Below are 21,017 nucleotides of genomic sequence, written 5' to 3'. Positions count from 1 at the left end.
CACTCATGGCATGACACAAAGCCCACAGGACCAATGTTTTAATGAAGTCAGGATTTTCTTTGGATGAGAAACCTACAAGCAAAGCCAAAAGGCTGCAAGAAAAACTACTGCAAGTGGAAGGTAATTTATCTGAACCAGAGTCCCACCACAGTGGTCGCAGTGCTACCCTGCAGATGTAGCTTCAGATAGGAGCCAAGATGGTTCCTCACTGCCAAGATGGTTCCTCACTGCCAAGATGGCTTCCTAATGGAGATTCTTGTTAAGAGCTATTCTCAAGAACCCCTCGCACTGGGATGAGGTAGCCGAGTGAAGGGAAGGTCCCTAATGTGGCTCAGGGGAATGAAAATCCAGACTGGGGGAAGTGAAAGGGGCCTAGAGGAAAGAAGACCTAGGGCAGGAGCACCTGGACTAATGGAAACTGCAAGCTGGACTGATGAATGAGGCGAGGGAAGAAGATATCTGTGCAGATAAGATGACTGAATGCTGCTGTGGAGAAGGACACTTTGCCCTTTCCAGCTGAGAGCATCCTGCAAGGTCCCGGCCTGCTTGCCTACACCAGGCCCTGCACAGGACTCACAAAGTGCATTTTCCTGGGCCTGTCCTGAGCACTGCGTGCTGGTACATCTACACAGAACTACACCCAAAGGCAACGACAGCTCCCTTTTAATCCACATATAATGCACATTTGAAATCAAAACTTACAGATTTTAGCAGAATTAGCAGACTCAGTGTCTCAGCTCTCAACAGACAAATTGGAGTTGCATTATCCCCCCATTTTAGAGGGTCTTGAAAAAACATAACTTGTGAAGCTTTCAGACTCTGAAGTTGTGTGTATCATGGCAAATCCCAAACAGAGAATAATCATTGCTTTGAGAAGAGGAGCAGAACAAGGCTTATGGGCCAGCATTATTTCACCTAACTTTAAACACTCAAGGTGTGTGATATAGGCAGTTATTCACCAGTGGCTTCCTTCTGCAGAAAAGAGAGAGAAACACTTCCAAGAAGTAATTCAAAGTTGACACTGAACTGAAAACGGCTGAGGAAGTGCTAATATCTCACCACTGACTCCAGAGGGAGCCTTGAACAACTGTCTCCTCATTGCAGTGCCGCTAAACCAGGCCAAAGGCTGAAGGCTAAAGCAGGACAAGGCCAGCTGCTGAGGAGCAGGTCTTGAACAATCATCACTCTTCCTCATTGCAGAGATTAAGGTAGAAATTATTTGGAGCAAAACTAGGAGGGGAACTAGAGGCTGCATCACAACATGCCTGTGCAAAGGGAAAAAAGAAAATTGTCTGCGCAATTTTTTCTGGCACTTCCTAACTTTGGAGAGCTTGGGCCTGAAGCCTTCACGCTCTTTTATCATAGCTTGCTGTGCAAGATGTGCAGATGTGCAGATAGGAATGGTAATAGTACTTTTTCTTTTTTCTTTTTTTGTTACCTATCTAGTTTCCATTTTCAGTTTTGGTTGGATACAGGATTTCTTTCACCTTCAGAAATGCCCAGTGAAACTGTGAGTTATGTTTTAGATGATACAATTGCTTATTTAGTACATGGTATGCATATCTCTATATATATTTGTGTACACATCAGTACATTATAATACACAGAGTATATTTAGAAGGAGCATCAGGTAATCAAAACATACCTGGAGGAAACAGGAATTTTTAGGGGATATAAAAATACTTCTGCCATGTTTAGATTCTGGTTTTCCTTTAGGTTGTGTGAGAGGAAGGGACAGGGGTTGAACAAGCACTATACCTCCAGTACTGCACCTGTGTTAAAGGCAATCCAAATACTTCCTGCATGTGGCTTAAAATAGGTTACAGACAGCTCTCCTAATTCAGGCATAGGCTTTTTTTTGTATACTATTTCTGTAGAAGATGCAGAGTACGTCTCTAAAAGGTGGTGTCAGAGCAGCTTCAGAGGGAGCTTTCCCAGGAGCCATAGAAAAGTTTTGCCTGCAGCAGCACCCCGCAGCAAAATGCCTTTGGCCAGAGCTGCTGATGAAGTACCGCTCCTCATCTTTCCCTTTTCCTGCAGTTCTGGGTGGAAAAACCACATAACAGCATATCCAGAACATGCATAATTATATACGGAAACATTATTTATAGAATATAATTATGTAAGTATCACTCTGTCTTTGGCATGACTTGCACACAGCATCATTCTCCCTGTAGCCCTCTCTACTGAGGGAATTAGCTGCCTGTAATGATTTACACACTTGAGAATGAATATTGAGTTAAATCTTTGAGTTACTAATGTTATTTTAGGACAACAGCCAAGTCATACTAAGCTATTTTGGTGAAGTTTCACTGGAATAAAAGATAACTTTAGGAAAGACAATCTTGCTTCCATTTCCTACATCTCAGTCATACAGAAGTGAACAGAGTTGTACGTTACTGCTGTTGACACCTGACAGTACCCAGAGATGGATATAGCAGACAGTGCCATTTCACAAAGCAAACAAAAACATGCATGATCTCACGCAACCTCTCTTATGCTCTCACTTGTGCTCTTTTGGGAACACAATGGGAATTGTCAAATGACATTCTCCACCATCAATACTGTGCCTCTTTTGCAAACTACAGGTAATAAACTACAGACAATATGGCATATAATACAGAATCAATTATACACTTAAGCTTTAGTAAAATTAAGGTTTTCTTCTTCCTTCACATATTTTCCAAATCTACCTCCATTCATGATCTGTCAAAATTTGTCTCCACTATCTAATTATTGAGTAGTTTGTGGTCAGAAGTCAAACCTTTAAACCATTTCGCTCCAATTTAGTAATTTCATCCTCCGCAGTATCTCTAAGTGTGGGCACTGCTCTCTTGTTTTCAGTCATTTCAGAATTAATAGCATCCGTGATCTTATTCCATTTTATATAGCACTGGTTAAGGCCACAGAAAATGTTTGATGTGCCTTTTAATCCTAAGATTATCTACACACTAATTTGCTGTGAATTCCAAGACAACTGGAAGACAGTACGATAGTAATCTTTAAACTTTACAATTTGGTAGTAAGGTTGCACTATTACTGAAATAACATTCCTGCTTTTTAGCAGCATAAAGAGCATTATCATACACACATCATCGCCTATGGTCTTACTTTTCCTTATGTCGGTTCACTGTTTTGCAGGAAGAAGTCACTACCTCTCTTGGATTATCTGGAAGAGTTTAACAGTAAAAAAATAATCTCCATGTTCTTACATCCTGTCTTGCTAAATTCAAATCAGTACTGATTTCAGAGCTTCTGAGAATCATCATCAATTCAAAAACTTTTCTTCACAAAGCAAATGCATCTGCTCTGACTTTTAGGACCAATTAAAAATTTTAAAAGGAAAGTTCTCAGCAGCAGCCAAAATAAATCTTCCCCCTTCCTGCTCCAACCTGCAACTAGCCAGCATTTGTTCCTAATTATATTTTCACACATTACAGTGTCTCTTCCTTTGGAGAAACATATGGAAACAGCAGCTAGTAATACTTTCCAACAACCTGTATTTTCCCTGCATTATGGTGGGTATAGTGTAATGGATGCATCTCTGGCAGGCAATGGGTCTATCAGTGCTCACAGTAATAGTATGCACTGCAAGGTCCATATATCTGCTTCTCTTTGACTTGTAGGTGGGCATTTGGAGCTGATGTATGTTCATAAAGGAAGCTGACAGAGGCAGCAAGTAGACTGCCACAGGGCAGATTCCCAATACACCCTGTCTGCTTTGCTGCCTTCATTCAACCATAGCCATCAGAAACCAATCCCAATTACACTGTTAAACTGGGTTAATGACTACTTTTTGTCCTTGGGAGGAAATAAAGCATAAAAAGTCCTGGGTGTTTTCAGCATATATCCATTATATTTTAAGTGACTGGGCCTACCATATTAGGCATGCATCCCATTACAAACAGTCTCTATAACTCTTTTTCATTGGCATGGGCACTTGTGCTTATAATGTGTCACAAAAAAGGAGGGGTTGAAGAGCTGTGTGACCACAGATTGCCTCATGAAATGCCATGTACCTGATGTACTATGCTATGAGCAAATAAATGAATAAATACAGTGTGAGCCTCTTGTCTACCAAACTTGATGTCCCTAGGACAGAACAGGTACACAACAAAACTGAAAACAACAGCTTCCTAATTCACTCTCAACTTTCATGAACACTTCCATGTTCACTCTCAACACGTTTTAAGTTAGTGGTCTGCAGACTGCTTTTATTTGCAGTAATAAGCCCATGTCAGCTGTACATTGCGGGGGTGGGACACAATTCTGCCAACTCCCTGCACAAAGAGAAGGTGTTGAATTAGGAAGTTTTCTCCAAAAACTTTCCAATATTGTAAACAGACTTATTTAATCACACCAACCCACACTAAATCTTTCTTCTAATTTTGCCTTAGGCTCTCTCTTCTATTTCAGAAGACATAAACTTTGAGGTCTGAGGCCTATCCAGCAAGAGGGATGCAATGCACTGTCTTCTTTGGTTCACTGCAGATTTCGGTCTCTGTCAGTCCAAACACAACTGTCTGCCTTACAATTTGTGGCTCAAAACACAAAAGACTGTGATGGTTGAAGTAATTATAATATGTGGGGAAAAAAAAGTTCATTTCTATTCAGAAAAAAAAAAAAATGTTTTTAGAAATGCTGTACATGCTCATAACGAAGAACAGGAAGGAAAAAAATGTAGTTAGCCTTCAAAGTTTAGCAGCACATTATTGAAACATTATATTGATGCTACTCAGCAAATAACTCAGTCTACCCCAATACCAGACTGCGAATTTGTAAGAAATAAATGCTATGGTTGCATGTGTGATGAGGATTAGCAAAAACACAGCCAAGACGGGGTAAAGACAGTTTTGTTGCAGAGCATTAATAATTCTGCAGGGAAAGAGGCCAAAACACTGGTATTAGCGTTCATCACTGGTATGATGAGATTACAGGCAGTGCAAAGACAGACAAGAATCTGATACAAACCCAATCAGACCAGCAGGAAAGCACAGCTATGTTTTTTTTTCAGAAGACCAAATCATTTTCATGCACAACCCAAGACTGAATTACTGATGCCTTCCCAGAGGGTTCAGCTGCAGCCAGCCCCCTCCCAGAAAAACTACCTACTTTTGAGAGGGGAATTGCTTACCCAGCAAGGAGACTGAGCTCTGCACCTGATTTTCCTGACAATTTGTCAGCTTTGCTCAAAAGACTGAAGTAACAAAGGATTTGGATCACTGCCTGTAGGGAGGCACTATGATAGTCACTTGAGAAAATGAAGGGTTTTACGGAAAGGAGCTGGGAACAAAGCTCAGTGCTGAAAATGGAAAGTGAGATAGCGCAAGACAGAGCCTATCAGGCCAATGGGAAAACCCATTTCTGCTCTGGCATCAAACATATCAACACATCATCCATCCTAGCCTTTTGGGTTGGATCCCAAGGCCCCAGGTGTGAGGGTTTGAGGAGGTGTGGGGTAGCACACCCCATGCTTTGTCACTGAGCAGCTCCTCTGACCAGGCTCACACAGATCACCCCCCAAAGCAGGGGGTTGTGATAAGGCTTTCAGGAGTCACCAGGAGAGTTTCAGCACCCACTAACTGAATCTACAAAGAGATTTTTTTACACTACGTTTGTATGTGTCTGTGCCTGATGCTTCTCCACACAGCAACAGGTTTCTGCACAGGGCAGACCAAGCCCAGAACTTTTTCATATCTCATACCAAATATATATATATATATATATATAGGTTGAAACTAATGGATTTGTGCAAAAGAAGTTTTCATTCTAAATAACTGATGTTTTCTGATGACATAAAAAGTTCTTGGCTGTCTCTAATTTTCATAGAAAACTATATTTAGTGGTTTTTTTTGCTTTTAGTTTGTGTTTTGGTCTCTCTCTTACACATATACTTTTGTACAACATCAAGCCCAAAGAGGCCACAATCCCATTTGAGACTTGTACATGTAAATAAATATAGCGCTAATTGTGGTGCACACAGAGTGTGTGTTATTATCTGCCACAGGTATAGTAGCCCTGCTTCTGAGTTCAAGGAGTTCACATTAAAGCTCTGGGACTGTAGATCACTTTTCCTGGAATTTTACATACTTTTCTTAAAAAGGCCATGAAAACCTGTTCCTGAGGCAGTGAACCAAGGTCAAATGGATTCTGTTTTCAGTCTGGTTGCATATTTGGACAAGTTTAGAAAACTCTTATCAGTTCATTCAAAGAGGGTAAAGCAAAGAAAAATGAACCACGGAGGAAAAAAAAAAAAAAAAAAGGCAGCCAAATTACTTCATGAATGCCAGAAGTAATAAGTCAATCAGACTTCTTCTTTTTGGGTCCCTTAAGCCACCTTTCAGCTGCACGAATGTGCTCATCCCACAGTAACCCAAATGTCCCCCAGGCTCTCCTGAGTTCCCCCAAAGCCAGAAAAAATCACATGCTGGGGCAGCTAGTGGCTGCTAAAATGGATGCATCATGATCTGGGTCTGCTTGTTTGTCCGTAGGTAGACCCGTTTGTTCAGAAATCTCCTCCACCTAGCTGTCAGTCTCAACAAATCTGGTAGAAGCACGATTATTTGGAAAACCTCCATCCCTCTGTTTAATTTGGTTGAGACAGGACAATGAGTTTAAAAGTAATTTGCTGAGGGGAAGAGAAGGAGAGAAAGGAGCAGAGAACATGATTGTATGGATATCTTTTCTTCTTTAAAAAAACTGGTGTAAGAACTCAGCAAAATATCAGCAGTGAGGAACTCCCGTAAAATAGGAACAGAGAGAAATAGCACTAGAATTATTTTTAGTGTGGCCAGAAAAGAGAGAGCTAGACAGTAACAAGAATAGATAGCAATAATTAGTCTTTCAGGTTTGGAGATTCAGAAAGCAATTTGCATTTTAAGTAACCCAATACGTATTGAAACTAATAATATCCAGCGTCTCTTCTTTTTGATTTTTTATGTCACTGTTCTAAAGAGAGATCAAGACTTTTTTGACTTACTCATGTTGATTAATATCTTAATTGCAATTTAAATGTCTGGAAAGATTATTGATTTAAATTTAAACCTAAGTGCTCAAAGATTGCTCTCAGCTTTTCCTGATGGAGCCAGAGAACAGGCATTTCTAATTCTTTGTACAAATCAGAGTAAAAAAGAATTGTGTGAATGTAAGCTATTTGCTCTGATGAATACCAAATGAAAAACACGAGTGATTTTTTTTTCCTGATATCTATTTACTTCATGACAATATTACAGCATTTCTGCACATACCTCCGAATAGACAACATCATTATAATTATTAAAAAGTCATCCACTGGCTCAGTACATCATGCTTTTGCTTTGTGGGCTGCCATGTGCCCATGAAGTCTGAACAGTAGCCAGTGGTGGATTTACTCCATCACAGATTTCTGAGCCAGTCACGATCCTAATTCCCCTCTGTAGTCAGCAGAGAAGAGGGGACATTGCCAAGATTTAATTCATCTCGTCCTAAAGCAGACAGCTAAAACAAAATAAATCACCCCTCAAAATGATGATTATTCTCTCCTGACCGTAAAGGATGCATGAGGGATCGTATAGGTCTACCCTATAGATACCTGAAGTAAAGGAAGATGCTCCCACCCGTTATGTCTGCTTGTGTGGGGACTGGACCCAACCTCACTGAGGAACACAGAAATTTCTCACAGCTCACATCACTATAAACTCTAGTTTCCACTTAAGAGGCCATGGCTTTTCACAGCATGAAAGAAGGAATATTTTAGAGTTATTAAAGAAGGAAGAAACCTGTACTTCTGTGAAGCCTTTTGCTTCTGGGGAATGGAACCAGATTCCTCCTGATATCACACGTTATGAAAAGACTCAATTCTAGGCGGGCATTCTTCATCTAGGTTTAGTTCTATCCATATTTATTTGCTTATGTGATCTTTGTCTGTCTCTGAAATGTTTTCTTTCTGTAGAGCAGACAGCTAAAAATGCATGATTTTTTTTTTCAGTTAACGTATGGGTTTGATTAGCCATTTGGATTCAAAGTAGCAGGAGGAAGAATGAAAAGAGGTTAAAATTTTCTTTGCAGAGGTTTGGACAGAGAATAGAAAAGAACAGGGTTAGATAGAATTGCAACCATAGCTCCTCAGAAAGAAAGAAATTCCACTAACAAGGAATAAAACCAAAATCATTGCTAAGAAAGAGCTTCTGAAGAATGGTTCTTTATATATGAAGCCCCTGAAGGCGACAAAAATGCCCAAAAGAAATATCTTTGGTAAACTGGAGCTGGAACTCCTCTTTAAATTTTGAACAGCTCCATCCCAGCATTTGCAACATGAAGCTTGTACCCAGAAGTCCAGATGGCTTCCAGATGAATAAATATCATTTTGTCCACACCCCACTTCGCCCCATTTTGCTTGTCTTTCTGTTCACTGAACCGTGCTAATCTGAACCCTTAGCACCGCTGCACGCTCTGTCACTTGTCAAGCGATGCTTTTAGAAGTCGCAAGCCTTGCCTCAGTCCCCTGGCAGCAAGTCAACTGGTCAGCAGGCAAAGCTGGGTAATTACTGCTTAGCCTTAAAGAGCTTAACGTGTGTTTGCAGAGGCTTGTGTCCTGGCAACACCAAGGCACCGAACCAGAGAGTAAACTTTCTTCTCCCCGAATATTTTCTGTAAGGGAAAGGACACAAGGGACTTTAGCACAGACGCAAAATGATGGTTACCAAGAAGGATTACCAGGGATTGGGATATCTGGACTATCCTCTTGGGTTGGCTTGCTGACTTTACAGAGAAGAGACTGCTGGGCTCCATTCCTCCTTTTCCATGTTTATAAAAAACTGCACAGGCCTAAAGGTACTTTGACAATTGCCTTAGCAGAGGTGCTTAGAAAAAGGCCTGTCAAGAAGGCTATAACATAGACAAGAGAAAAGGCAAGCTAGGAGGTATTAGATTGTCACAGGGCAAGAGATGTTTGAATAGCGGACAACAAACCACCAACAGAATGCCAGCTTATAGTCACTGTATTGTAGCAGCGAACCTTTACTACACAAACATCTATTTTTAAGTGAAGTATAACCAATTTAAACATAACTGTACTAAGCAAAATGCAGACAACTCAGAATGAGCATACTAAACGCAACGTCAACAATTTAAACTAGAGCAGGGGAAAAACACAGTTATCAGAATGACGGGGGACGATGCCTTTAATGATTAATCTCACCCACTGATGAGCCATGCTGGAGGAAGTTGTGAACCTCTCATATTCTCCATCACATCAGATGTCTCCTTCGCTAGGCAGCACCTCTGGACTGTCAACAAGAGCTACCCAGAGCTCGAGCTGGGGAGCTGCTCTTACGGGGTGGTTGCTTTCAGCTGCCTGATCTACTGGCTGATGCAAAAGCACCAGTGTGTGTCTAGAAGGTTGGTGGTCCATGAATAGTGGACTATTATCTAGTGAATAGTCTATCCATGTCCCTGAGGAGAACATTGTCTAGACCATTCATGAGCAACCGAGTAGGCCAACACAGCTGTGTCATCTGTGAGTAGTCCATTGATATGTTTAAGGACCACTATGTGATAAATCACAGATTTATTTGTATAAATTGGCTATGCAAGCATGTTACGTGAGCATCTGTTGTCATATTGTCCCATGCCATAGCTGAGGAAAGGAACGTCTCACCACACAGGCTACATGTTCCAAGTAAAGCTAAAGTTTTCTTTGTTTATCCAGTGCAGTTTGCTTGTTGGGTTTCTCTTGTTAGTTTTTCATGGCTGAAGCATCCTGACTGGCTCCATATGGAAGAAATAAATTTCCCCAGACAATGACCAGGGTAGTAAGGAAGGAGCTTAAGACAGCTACACTCAGTTTCTCTACGGCTAGCTGCAGCCTTTCCATGATGTTGGCGTTCAGTGTGTAGGAAGTTACGCTGGAGTGATGGCAGCAACTGCCACCCTACGTGTCATGCTCATGCATGAAGGTGATCCTGTGTCCACAAAACAAAAGTCTAAATGGACGTCTTCAGTCACCAAATCATCTTGCAAATGTAGGCAATCAGGCTATACAACCCTGTTCGTGGTCTAAATGCCAAAGTATCAAAAAGAAGCTGCAGTGTTCAACCTAAGTACACTCATTCTTCACTGTTATGTTACTCCTATTCCCATTTAACTCGTGACATTTATGCAATTGCATTTACACTGTAATCTGGTAAGTATTGAGGTAGTTTAAAGCTATATTAAACACGTTGGATGCAGAGTGACAGAAGTAGCAGGGTATTTTTGGAGTCCAGTATGAGCATTATCAAAACAGTGGAGGGGAGCTGCATCCTACCACATCAGTCAACTCTGTTCTGCAAGAATGAACCTAAACCCAGCTTGGGGCTGGATTTGCTGCCTGTTTCTGATAACCTATGAGAGTCTTCAGAGGCAGTCTAACTTGTATGTTCAGGGAAAACCAGACCTACTACTTTCCTGGGACGTTTCTCAAGGTGTTTATCAGCTGTACGAAACAGTCCTGCTGTGCCTGACCTCTCTAAACCATCTCAGCAAGATCATACAGCCAAGAGACACGTGAGTTCATGGTCTTTCTTTGAAGAACACTGACCCTGCTGTCAGCCAGGGAAGAAGGGAAGCACAAGCAACCTTATATTGGCATGGGAGAAATGTGGATGTTCAGAGGGAGATCCCAGAAATGCTTTAAGCTTCAGGTTTGCAGCAAAAACTTAGAGATCTTTAGGGTGTGTTTTTTAAGACTTTGAGAGTCCTTGGTTTGGTTTGTACCCCTGAACCTTGAGACTTAGGCACCATTTATGTCCTGTGTCTAACCTTCTAAATCCAACCTCATTTCTTCAACTACATTCTACTTAGGTCCCCTAAAATGTCAGTGGTGCCACAACTGCAACTGATGTTACTCTGCACCTCATGGATTGGATTCATTACTTAGAGATACTTTTTACTTAGCATTTGTATGGGTCTGTAATGTGCACAATACTTGTTGCATAATGTACCACTGCAAGCTTGTAATACAATAGGAATACCAACCTCAGCTTGCAATGCTACTGGGGCTACTGTGTTTCTCCATTAGGAGCATGTTCTTTTTTTTTTTTTTTTTTTCTGTTTCAGCTGGGGGCCTTTTTTGGAAAGGGGTGTGAGAGCCAGTTGTTGGGTTTTTATGGATAAACAGCACGACATAAACACCCCACAAATCACTATTCCAACGCATAAAAAAGCATTTTTGAAAATGTGCTAATTGTGGTTCTAGTCTCTCTTTACTGGCGTACTCCGTTAAGCCTGTATAGAAAAATAGGTGGTATCTTAGCAATTTTTTTGTTCACCATTTAATAGTCATATAATCTGTTTTTAGTCGTTTGGCTAGTTGAACTATCACAAGAAGAAATACATAACCACAGTGCTTGCATTAATGATGCCTGGAAAAGAGTAACAAGCACTTCACTTTGAGAACCTCTGAGGACTTAGGTACCAAGACTGGGACCCGGGTGAAATGTCAGTTCCTTACTCAAAGTTGTTATGAAAATTGCCACAAAGATATTGCCCAGTATGAGATAAGTGTCCCAGGGGAATGCGCTAAGCTGGATGCATGCCCTGTTGAAAGACCTGTGTTCTCAAGTTCTTTGAGTTTGCTTTGTCTATCTCATCCCAAAAATGAAGTAGCAATGGGCATGAAAGATGGACAAAGTCTGTCTCCCTGACTTGGGAAAAGGAAGGAGCAAAGCCAGATGTGCTCTGCCTGGGCTCCTGATGATCCTGGAGAGGGCTGTAACTCCAAGGCTACCATAAACATCAGGGCTAACACAAAGCTATGATGTTGCACACAGCTGCCTGGCATCTGCAGTTCTGTCAGCTGGTTTCATGATAGCTATTATACATTTTTAGTTTTTTTTTGTTGTTGTTTTTTGGTGTTTTTTTTTTTTCATTCTGACCCTCTTAAAATTATTTAATGACCTGTGGGCTAAAAGGTTATGCTGTCACAGAAGTCTTCCTTCATGTGAACGGAATACCTTTAGTGATGGTACACACGATTAACAAATGAGAAAGGTTTGGGCATGGAGCAGTGACACAAGTTTGCCCCTTGAAAATGGAGTCAGTGGAGTGCATATCTAGAGGTGAAATTTTGGACCTCATATATGTAAGAGTCCCTAAGAATTTCTATGCTAAATTGATTGGATTAATTAGCCAAAACGACTTCGTACTACTTTGTTAGCCTTATTTACAAATTAATATGTATAACCATATAGAACTGTATGCCCAGAGAATTTGTGGCTGCTCCATCCTTGGAAGTGTTCAAGGCCAGGCTGGATGGGGCTTTGAGCAACCTGGTCTGGTGGGAGGTGTCCCTGCCCATGGCAGGGGGTTGGGACTGGGTGGTCTTTAAGGTCCCTTCCAACCCAAACTATTCTATGATTCTGTGATAACCAACATCCACATAGGCAAGTAATGCACCAGATATTAACTCTTTTCTGAAGACAGAAAGCAGAGGGAAGACTGAACAGTCTGTATTACAGGTATTGAACTCTTCCTTAGGAGGACTTTGCTACATTCTTGGCTATATCAGAAATCTGTTGTTATTTTGTCCAATGCATTTTGCAATCTACTGTCTGTATCAGCTTTAGAAAAGAAGGGAGAGGAAATATTTTGCAGTGAATATGTCCAGCATTTTATTATCTAAATGTTTTAGATAAAGAACTACTAATCCATTAATGGAAAATAAGCTACCTAACTTAGGGTGATTAGACTTCTTCCAGTGGATCCCCCTTCAGACACATGAGCGATCCCAGGGTCTTTGAACAGCCAGGACCAGTTGGGTCCCTTTTTTCACTTATCACAAAACCACTGAAGAGAGAACACCACTAACACCCAGGAAAGCTGTGATGTACAAAGAATTTTTGGCACTGGTGGAACTAAAAGAACTGACCATAATTTTGAAGTTAATTATATTCCCTGGATATTAATTTAGGAGATCAAACTTCAGATGTATACCACAACTTGAGATTTATACTTAAGATGCCCCAAACTTGAGGTTTGTACTACACAACACGCTTACATGTGATGCTCAGGCCAAGCAAAAGTACAAAAAAGGAGTGATGTGAAATAGTAACCGTACTTCGGTGTTTAATTACAGTGTTAGGCACTCTATTGAACAATGCGATTTGCATTCCAAAAGTGCTTCCTGGACTTCTGCATCTCTTGTCCCTTTGGACAAGAATGAAAAGTTCATGCTTTTAAGAAGCGGATTTTGTACTACAGTAGAGTTGTCAGAGCACTTCACAAAGAACAGGACTCCTGCTTTGGGGGCTTACTGACTAGACAACAGGCAAGAAGCAATTTCACTCTATCTGTAAGACATTCAAGGACAACAATCAACACTTGAAAGAGAGAGGAAGGGGACTGGGGAAAAGAGAAGGAAAGAAGTGCTGTAGAACATGTCATGTACAAAATATTTAGTAGTAAAAGAGAAAAAAACATCCCTAAAAAAAATAATAATTTAAAAGTGGAATTAAAAAAAGATGGAACTCACTTTACATGTAAACAAATAATTTCAGGTGAACTATTCTGTTCCATGGCTAAAATTTAAAGCACAATTTGTTTCCTGCCTCCAAAAAAAAAATAATTTTATTTAAATTAGAGGATTTTGACATTAGAACTAGGGAAAAATTAGGATTTGTGCAAGGCTTCTTTATTCTTCCAAATTCCTCCTAGTAGAAAGTGCTCCTCTGAATGGCACAGATTCTATCTGCTTTTTAGAATCATCTTCATTTTTTCCATGAAGAGAAGCTGACAGGGTGATTGATGAACTGTCACACAGTGTGACTTGTAGCTATAGAAACATATGAAAAAGCTGTGAAACGCAGTATGAGCCATTCCCCAGTGTACAAAAGAGAACATCAAAAATCTTATGGTGGTCCAGAGACCCTTGTCACTGGAAAAGATTGAAGGTTTCGGGAAAACTTCACCTGACACTGACAACTCGACTTGCCTGTGGCTGGTCTGAGGAACTCCAGTTTTGTAATTCCAGCTCTTTACCCAGAACAACTTGCTTATTTTCCTTTCCCTTCCCCAGGTACTGTGAAAAGTAACAGTTATACATCACTCTGGGGAAAATATAACATGTCTTTAAAAGTAAGTAATAAATTCTATTTCTATGTCACATTTCCTACAAAGAGTGCTGAATACTGTATAGACACGTTGACTCAACAGCCATATCTGATATTGGACTGTTTGAATTAATCTAGTATTTTATTAGATTTACTAGATTTTTATTTGCCTGTTTGTTTGTTTTCAACATACAGGTTAGTAAGACCATGAAGAACTTGAAAAATAGCAATTTTAAGGTTGATAATAAAGACAGATACTTTAGGGATACTAAGTAGGCCCAGACTTATTGATTCACCTTCATTTTGAATTCTTGCTTTATTTTTTGACATTGTCGATTAATAATAATGCTCATGTATATCTCTTATGTATGACACTCTATAGATCATCTTTAGAGCTGATCTATCACTGATTTGTGTAGCATTTTAAGTGTGTCTTAACACCTATATATGGTGTACATACCCTATAATGTGTATATAGTAAAATACTGTCACATTTCTGGTGGCAATACAGTAATTTGCATTTACACAGAATACATGTTATGCTTCCTTCTTTAAGCTATTCATTTCTGTGTATTTTAGTACAGCATATATGAAACATATTCAATGACTCGGGGTGGGTTTGGGCATGCCTGGCTGCCCAACCAGTCTTGCATCACATTTCCTAGACTCGTACAAAATCTTCAGTCCCTCTGACCTTAATAGAGAATAGTCCTCACATCAACAAACAGCAACAGTGCTTCCGTTAAAAACAAAACACCAAAAAGCCCCAATCCCAGAAAGCACTGAGCATTTCCTCACAGGAAGAAAAAAGCGCCTATCTGTGTTATCTCAAAAGCTAGAAGCATAATTAAAACATCCTCTACATAAGGACAGAGAATGAAAGAGGGGCCATTGGGGGTCAGGTCAAAGTTTTACCAAACCCAGTGTTTTCTCCCCAGCACTGACAAAGTCTGTTCCCTGGCAGAGATTATAAGAAAAGAATGGGGTAAGTAAACATAAAACTTGCCTTAAATATTGTCGTAGCCTTCAAACGTTTGTATCTCAGAGACTTCCTGAGTCTCTGTTGAGCAATCTCAGTTGATTGCTCTCCCATGACTTCTTCATGAAAACTTTTAACACTTGCAGAATCTTGTAACAGGAAGTTTTGTGGGTTGAATTGCACTTTGTGAGGAAAATATCTTTTTGTTTGAATTGTTAGTCTAATGCTGTGAATTTAAAAATAAATAAATAATTTTTTACACACATCTTCAGACAGATGATTACATCAATGTCATCTTCTTTCAGATGCTTATGAATTCAGCCCTGAGTTGCATGTCTTGGATCAACATTTTGCAAGAACACTTTCATTCACTCTCTTCTAGCGTAACATTTAAAAAAAAAAAAAAAAAAGAAAGAAACCTTTCGCTCTGTTTCATATTCTGTTTCCTTGAATAATTTACTGAGGATACCTCCAGGATGTGTAAGTAAATTGTATCTACCCCCAACAGACTAATAATCACGTATTTTTAAATTCAATCTTATGCACGTGCCTTTGTCTAAAGCCTCCTTCTCCACATTCTTCTTTCCTCAGGTCTGACAGAAATAAAGCTAGGACAAAGCCGTAGTTAAACCCCATGAACTCATCATACATGGACACACAGGCTGAACACTTGACCTTAGAACATCCAGACTCTTTGTTAGCTGACTTCCTGGCAGATTTGACCTGTGCCAACTAGCACAGTTCAGGGATAGTGCATACCGAGCACTGCTCCCAGTGGGCTCTACGGTGAGCACTGCTCCCATTCTGCTCCCTAAAGTCTACCTCAGCACCATCTCAGCAGGCTTTGCACCTTCAAATACTACATGCTTTCAGTAACTTGCCTTAATTTTATTTTTCTTGAAAAACTGCACGGAAGAAATCACGTGTTGTGTTTCACCATGTGTAGATCAAACTTTTAAACAAAAGGTAATAAACAGCCACATTCAAACACAATGAACTGGGAAAAAAAAAAAAAAAAAACCTCAGCCATAAGTAAGTGTTATGTCTGAAGGCCACAGGATGTTTAACAGCACAGAGCAGCTCCAGGGCCAAGAGCTACACAACATCAATTTGTCAGTCTGATCTGAAGGGAAATACAGCCTTAAATAATATGGACGTTAGCTAGGCTACGCCAGGAGGCTTCATGGCCAAAGTCTGTGTCCTGGCCATCTACTATTTAGTAGAGGCGTAGCCAAATGTACTTATGATCTTTGTGTGAATGAGAATCAGAATCAGCTATATTTAAGTGATACTGCCTGTCTCTTATCATTAAAGTAACCAGGTAACTCCAAAAATGGCAAAGGTGGTTCTGTTGATGGAAAACATGATATTTTGATAGGGTAAATTTTTAAATGTCATCTCATTTTAATATTAGTTTGCAAGGATGATGCTTTGAAGCTGTTTAGAAAGTGCCAAAATTCTTCTGATACGCTTCCAGGACAATTCAAGTCCAAGTTAGCACTGAACAATCAGATTCTCCATGAAGTCCCACCTTCTAATCAAAGACTGCTTTAGAAGCTTACTGCAACCACAGCAAAAAACGCTTTATTTGAAATACTGAGAAACCTCCACCCTGCTGGGAATTCCCAGTTCCCAGAATGTCCCACGTGTTTTGCTATTTTATTTATTGTTACAGGCAAAGTTTAAATGATGGGAAATGGACAATATAAATTCTTGCATCGCATTATAACCACGTCTGCTTTACTGAAACCTTTGTTTGACAGGATGAACACACTTAGCCAGATCATATATGTGTGTTAATTATAGTAAGGAAGACAACAAAATGACAATACTTATAGCAAATCCGACCAACAGGAAATGGTTATCCAGCTGAGATAAAATGTTTATCAGGAAACTTTGTTACACTATCCAAAACATTTCCTGTCTGCAACATTTTTTTTTGTGGGAAAAAGAAAGTTTGTGGTGCTAGAAATAGAATTTTTGCAAGGAATTAAATAACAGTGCTATAGAAAATCATAGCAGTCACACTTCTGTTTTGTTTCCTGTTTTCTTCTTTGTATAAACTACGATGTAACATAAAAAGAAACCCACCTTCAGAATTAACATGGGCATTCATTAAACATGAACAAGTTGATAAACATGAACTTCAAACATTAAAAAATAATTTAAAGCTAATTTTACCTATGTAATATCTAAGCATTGTAATCATGCAGGTAGCAAAGCCCTGTCCCTTCTCTCATTGACACTGATGGTAAAGTATTATTTATGTTGGTATATATGGAAAGGATGAAGTAGACTGAAAAACAGCACTGATAAAGACGTCTACAGAGCTATACTCAAAGTAAAGAGGAACCAGGGATTACGTATTGAAATGTTTATTCAGAATGAAAATAATGAAGAATTAGATTTCCCTAATCATGATTTTTTTCAAAAACAAGGAAAATCTGATTTGTTTAAAACATAATAATAAACTGACATTTTGATATGAACAAAGATTTGACAGGACTAACCTAATAAGACATTACTGAACATGGAAGCAAAATATATCATTCTTTCTAGACTTGTTGCTCTATCAACTGTTTGAAGATTAACTGACAGTTTATTCCATTTTTAAAAGATCCCAACCCAAAAAAAGAATAGTGGATGGCGATGGATATTTAAAAGGAATTCAGGTACCAAAATTGCTCAAGTATTTTGAATAATTGGATTACTGTGAAGTAATCTTTTTATTATCTATATGAAACAGACTTTGCTTTAATTAAAAACAGCTATTTGTTCATATCTTAAATTCAGGTTGTATTCCAGTAAATGGAAGTAACGATGGAGTCCTAGAAATGGAATGGAACTCAAAAGGTCATCTGTTTGACTACCATCAGCTGAACTAGAATCAACAAAAGTTATTTTATTCTGATATACAATCTCTAATGGTAGAAACTGTACAACTTCACCAGGCAATCTATACCCAAGTTCCTTATTATTACTGAGAGTATTTTTCCCTACTGCCAAAGCAAAATTATCTCCTTTATTTCAATTTTTCTCCTGATCATTCCGAACAAAAAAGTAAATCTCCTTCCTCTTTACAATAAAATTTCACATTCTTAAAACTGTTACTCCATTTTCCCTCAATCCTTTCTTCTTCAGTTTAATAAGCCCTACTCACTCAGTTCTTCCCCAAGCCTGTTTTAAGTGTTCATTGAGTTTAACTTATATTGAACTATTTAGTTGTTTTACAAATTTCTTGAAAAACAACTTTCTGCAGCTGTTCCACAACTTTCTTGAGCTCCCATAACAGGGAGCTGATAACAATATTCCTTTGAATCTTTCTCCATAGCAAGAAAAGGGCATGGTTTCTTTTCTGACAAAACAAACAAACAAACAAAAAAGGCTAGCACTACTATTTTTGCTATTTTTATTTTAGTTTATGGCAGTAGAGTATTAATAAAACTACAGGGCAAGTAGAAGTGAACAAAGCAGGGCAGAACTAAGATAATGCAATTAGAGTTTAAAGGATTGCTAGGATCTTGGTCAATTTGAGAAGAAAAACATTAAAAAGCAAAACAGTCAAGATAAAGCTACTTAACCACAGTAAACCATTTTGTTACAGCAAAATGACTTGCTGTATTGATCTACTGTGACTATAAGTAGTCTTTGGTCATCGGTGTCAACTTCTCCAATTAAAGGTATTATTTAGGCATAGGACAAATTTAGGCATAGGATAAATTTATTAATCTAGAAACAGACAGAAACTAAATTGTCTTCTTCAAGATGTGAAATCCAAATCCGATCAATATCTCTGCTTCAAATAAACTGTTTGAGTTGCTCAAGTAGCCACATGTCTACATCCTGTGGGAGGAGTTCTGGAATGGCTTAAAGTATTTGCAAGGCCATAAAAAATCATGACAGGAGACTGACTGACTTTCTACTGTTACCGTAAAGTTATCTCCAGAAAACAGAATGAAAAAATCTGTTTTGCATCTACCTGCTGTCAGAAGCAAGAATATTGACAGTGAGAACCAGCCTAACTACCAGACAGACATTTAGGGGGAAATTGGCATTGCATTTGAAATGGATTCGATGACCTAACTTTATGGTAATTAAGTGAAATTCCTAATACCTTTAGATAATACGAACATAAGAATATAGGGTTAATATCTAATGTTTATTTGAAAATGAGCGAAATTTGAAGAAAAAGTAAAGCAGCATTTTGCTACCGACTCCACTGATGCCAAGATTTCTCTCTACAATGATAAAAGGGAGTCATTTAGGACTGTCTGAGATAGAGATATCTCTGAGATGTCTGTCAGAGATAGCTGAATCCAGTGGCCCAGCAGATGCGAGGGCACTGCAGCTCCATGCCCCGAGGTTCAGGCAATAGCAAGGCTGAGCACGTGCTTCCAAGGCACACCAAAACACACGCAGTACACACACGTGGCTGACCACACAGATCAACAGACAGAGAGCAGTGCCTTACCAGCTCCAGCACCACACAAACATGAATGGCACAAACTGCTCCATCCTGTTCCTCTCCTCTGTCGGATTAGGGTTGAAGACTGCTAGCAGTGTCCAGACATATACACGCAGGTGTCCATGGACATTCAGTCACTATAGCTGGTTCCAGATCTCCTGCTCTCCTCGGTTGCTGGCACTTGGGCATACAAATCCCCAAGGTTCATAGTCTGCTGGTATTTAGATCTCTTCTCATTGTAAGCACAAACAGAAACAATCTCAGTGGCAGCTGGTCCGGACCTACAGTCTACCCTGTAGCTGAATCTCAGGGCCCCTGGTCTCACTGGTGGTTGGCTCAGACCAATGGGCCCTCTGTGAGGCAACTTGTAGATCTTTCATCTCTACATGGAGCCCACGGACCTATGATCCCTACGATAGCTAGCTCCCAGATCTCTTATCCTACTTGCAGGCTACTTGGGCTTGAAGAACTCTACCAAATTACAGTTACACACACACAGAGGATTGACGCTCCCTAGGGAAACGTAGCACAGTCACGGTCTCTCCAATTGCTGGCCCACAGACCTATGGTTTATCTAATATATATGGATTATATGATAAATATGATTTATCACTTTCAACAAGTTTACCTAACTTTTCTCACAAGGATCCCCTTACCTTCCTGCCCTGATGCTCCTAACCACAGTGATGCCTTCTCCTTGCTTATGGAAGACCATGATGCCAACTTCTTGTGACTCTTGAGGAACATTACGTTTGGCTGTTGCTACCACCATCCCTAAATTCTTCAGGTAAGATGATCTGAATGACAGACAGGATGATGCAAGGTCTTTATCAAGACAGCAGCTACTCCTTTTCGGATGTCCAAACCAAACAGGCTACAAACAAAGCATTTAGGGCAGTGAGAGCGAGAATTAACAAAATCACTTAAGCCGCAGTCCCAGACTACTTTGGCCAAGTCTCTACCGAGTGTCAGGTGGATCTGCAGCACATTCCAGGAGTCCGACTGTTCCATTTTCCCTGACCAATCTGCACGCTGGCCTGCTGGCTACCTGTCCTAGAAACCAAGGCGTGGAGCAGAAGGGAGAAAGGATGAGCCAAAAGGGACGCTGCTTCATGCCCAGGTCTTCCCTTGAAATGAAGCACAGCTGTGATCAGAGCACAAAAACAGGTTTCACAAGCTTGAAAATTCTTGGATCCACCAGCATAACTGAGGTTTCTTAGCCTTTATTTGCTAAGGCTCTTTTTACTGACAAGAATGTAACCTATCCCAAAGCATGTTAAAATGTGTAAGTGCTTTTTTCAATCTTAGTTCAACAGAAAAAGACAGCTCTTGTTAAACATCTGCTTTTGGGACACTTACCCTTTCTTTAACTTGCTGTGTCTTCAGGTCTAACAAGTTTATATGAAAGCAGTCATAAAAATCTCAAACATCCTCTAATCTCGCATGTGGTGACAGAACTTACCGGCCTATGGTTGCCTTGCACTCACATTATTTTGCTTCCACAAAG

At 39.8% G+C, this 21,017-nt stretch overlaps 2 long non-coding RNA genes across 2 annotated transcripts; both read left to right on the top strand.

Annotated features, from left to right (window-relative positions):
* The first annotated feature begins 1,126 nt into the window (after positions 1 to 1,126).
* LOC310896938 lies at positions 1,127 to 4,405 on the top strand. The gene is made up of 3 exons (XR_014581937.1): positions 1,127 to 1,208; positions 1,447 to 1,510; positions 3,142 to 4,405. It is a non-coding gene; the product is annotated as an uncharacterized lncRNA (long non-coding RNA).
* Positions 4,406 to 14,133: 9,728 nt separating this feature from the next.
* On the top strand, positions 14,134 to 19,994 carry LOC310893092. The gene is made up of 3 exons (XR_014578709.1): positions 14,134 to 15,051; positions 17,663 to 17,717; positions 17,839 to 19,994. It is a non-coding gene; the product is annotated as an uncharacterized lncRNA (long non-coding RNA).
* The last annotated feature ends 1,023 nt before the right edge of the window (positions 19,995 to 21,017 follow it).

This window comes from Anser anser (genome assembly GCF_964211835.1).
Source record: "Anser anser genome assembly, chromosome: 1".
NCBI classification, from domain to species: domain Eukaryota; kingdom Metazoa; phylum Chordata; class Aves; order Anseriformes; family Anatidae; genus Anser; species Anser anser.
This window is presented reverse-complemented; position numbering and strand designations above follow the sequence as displayed.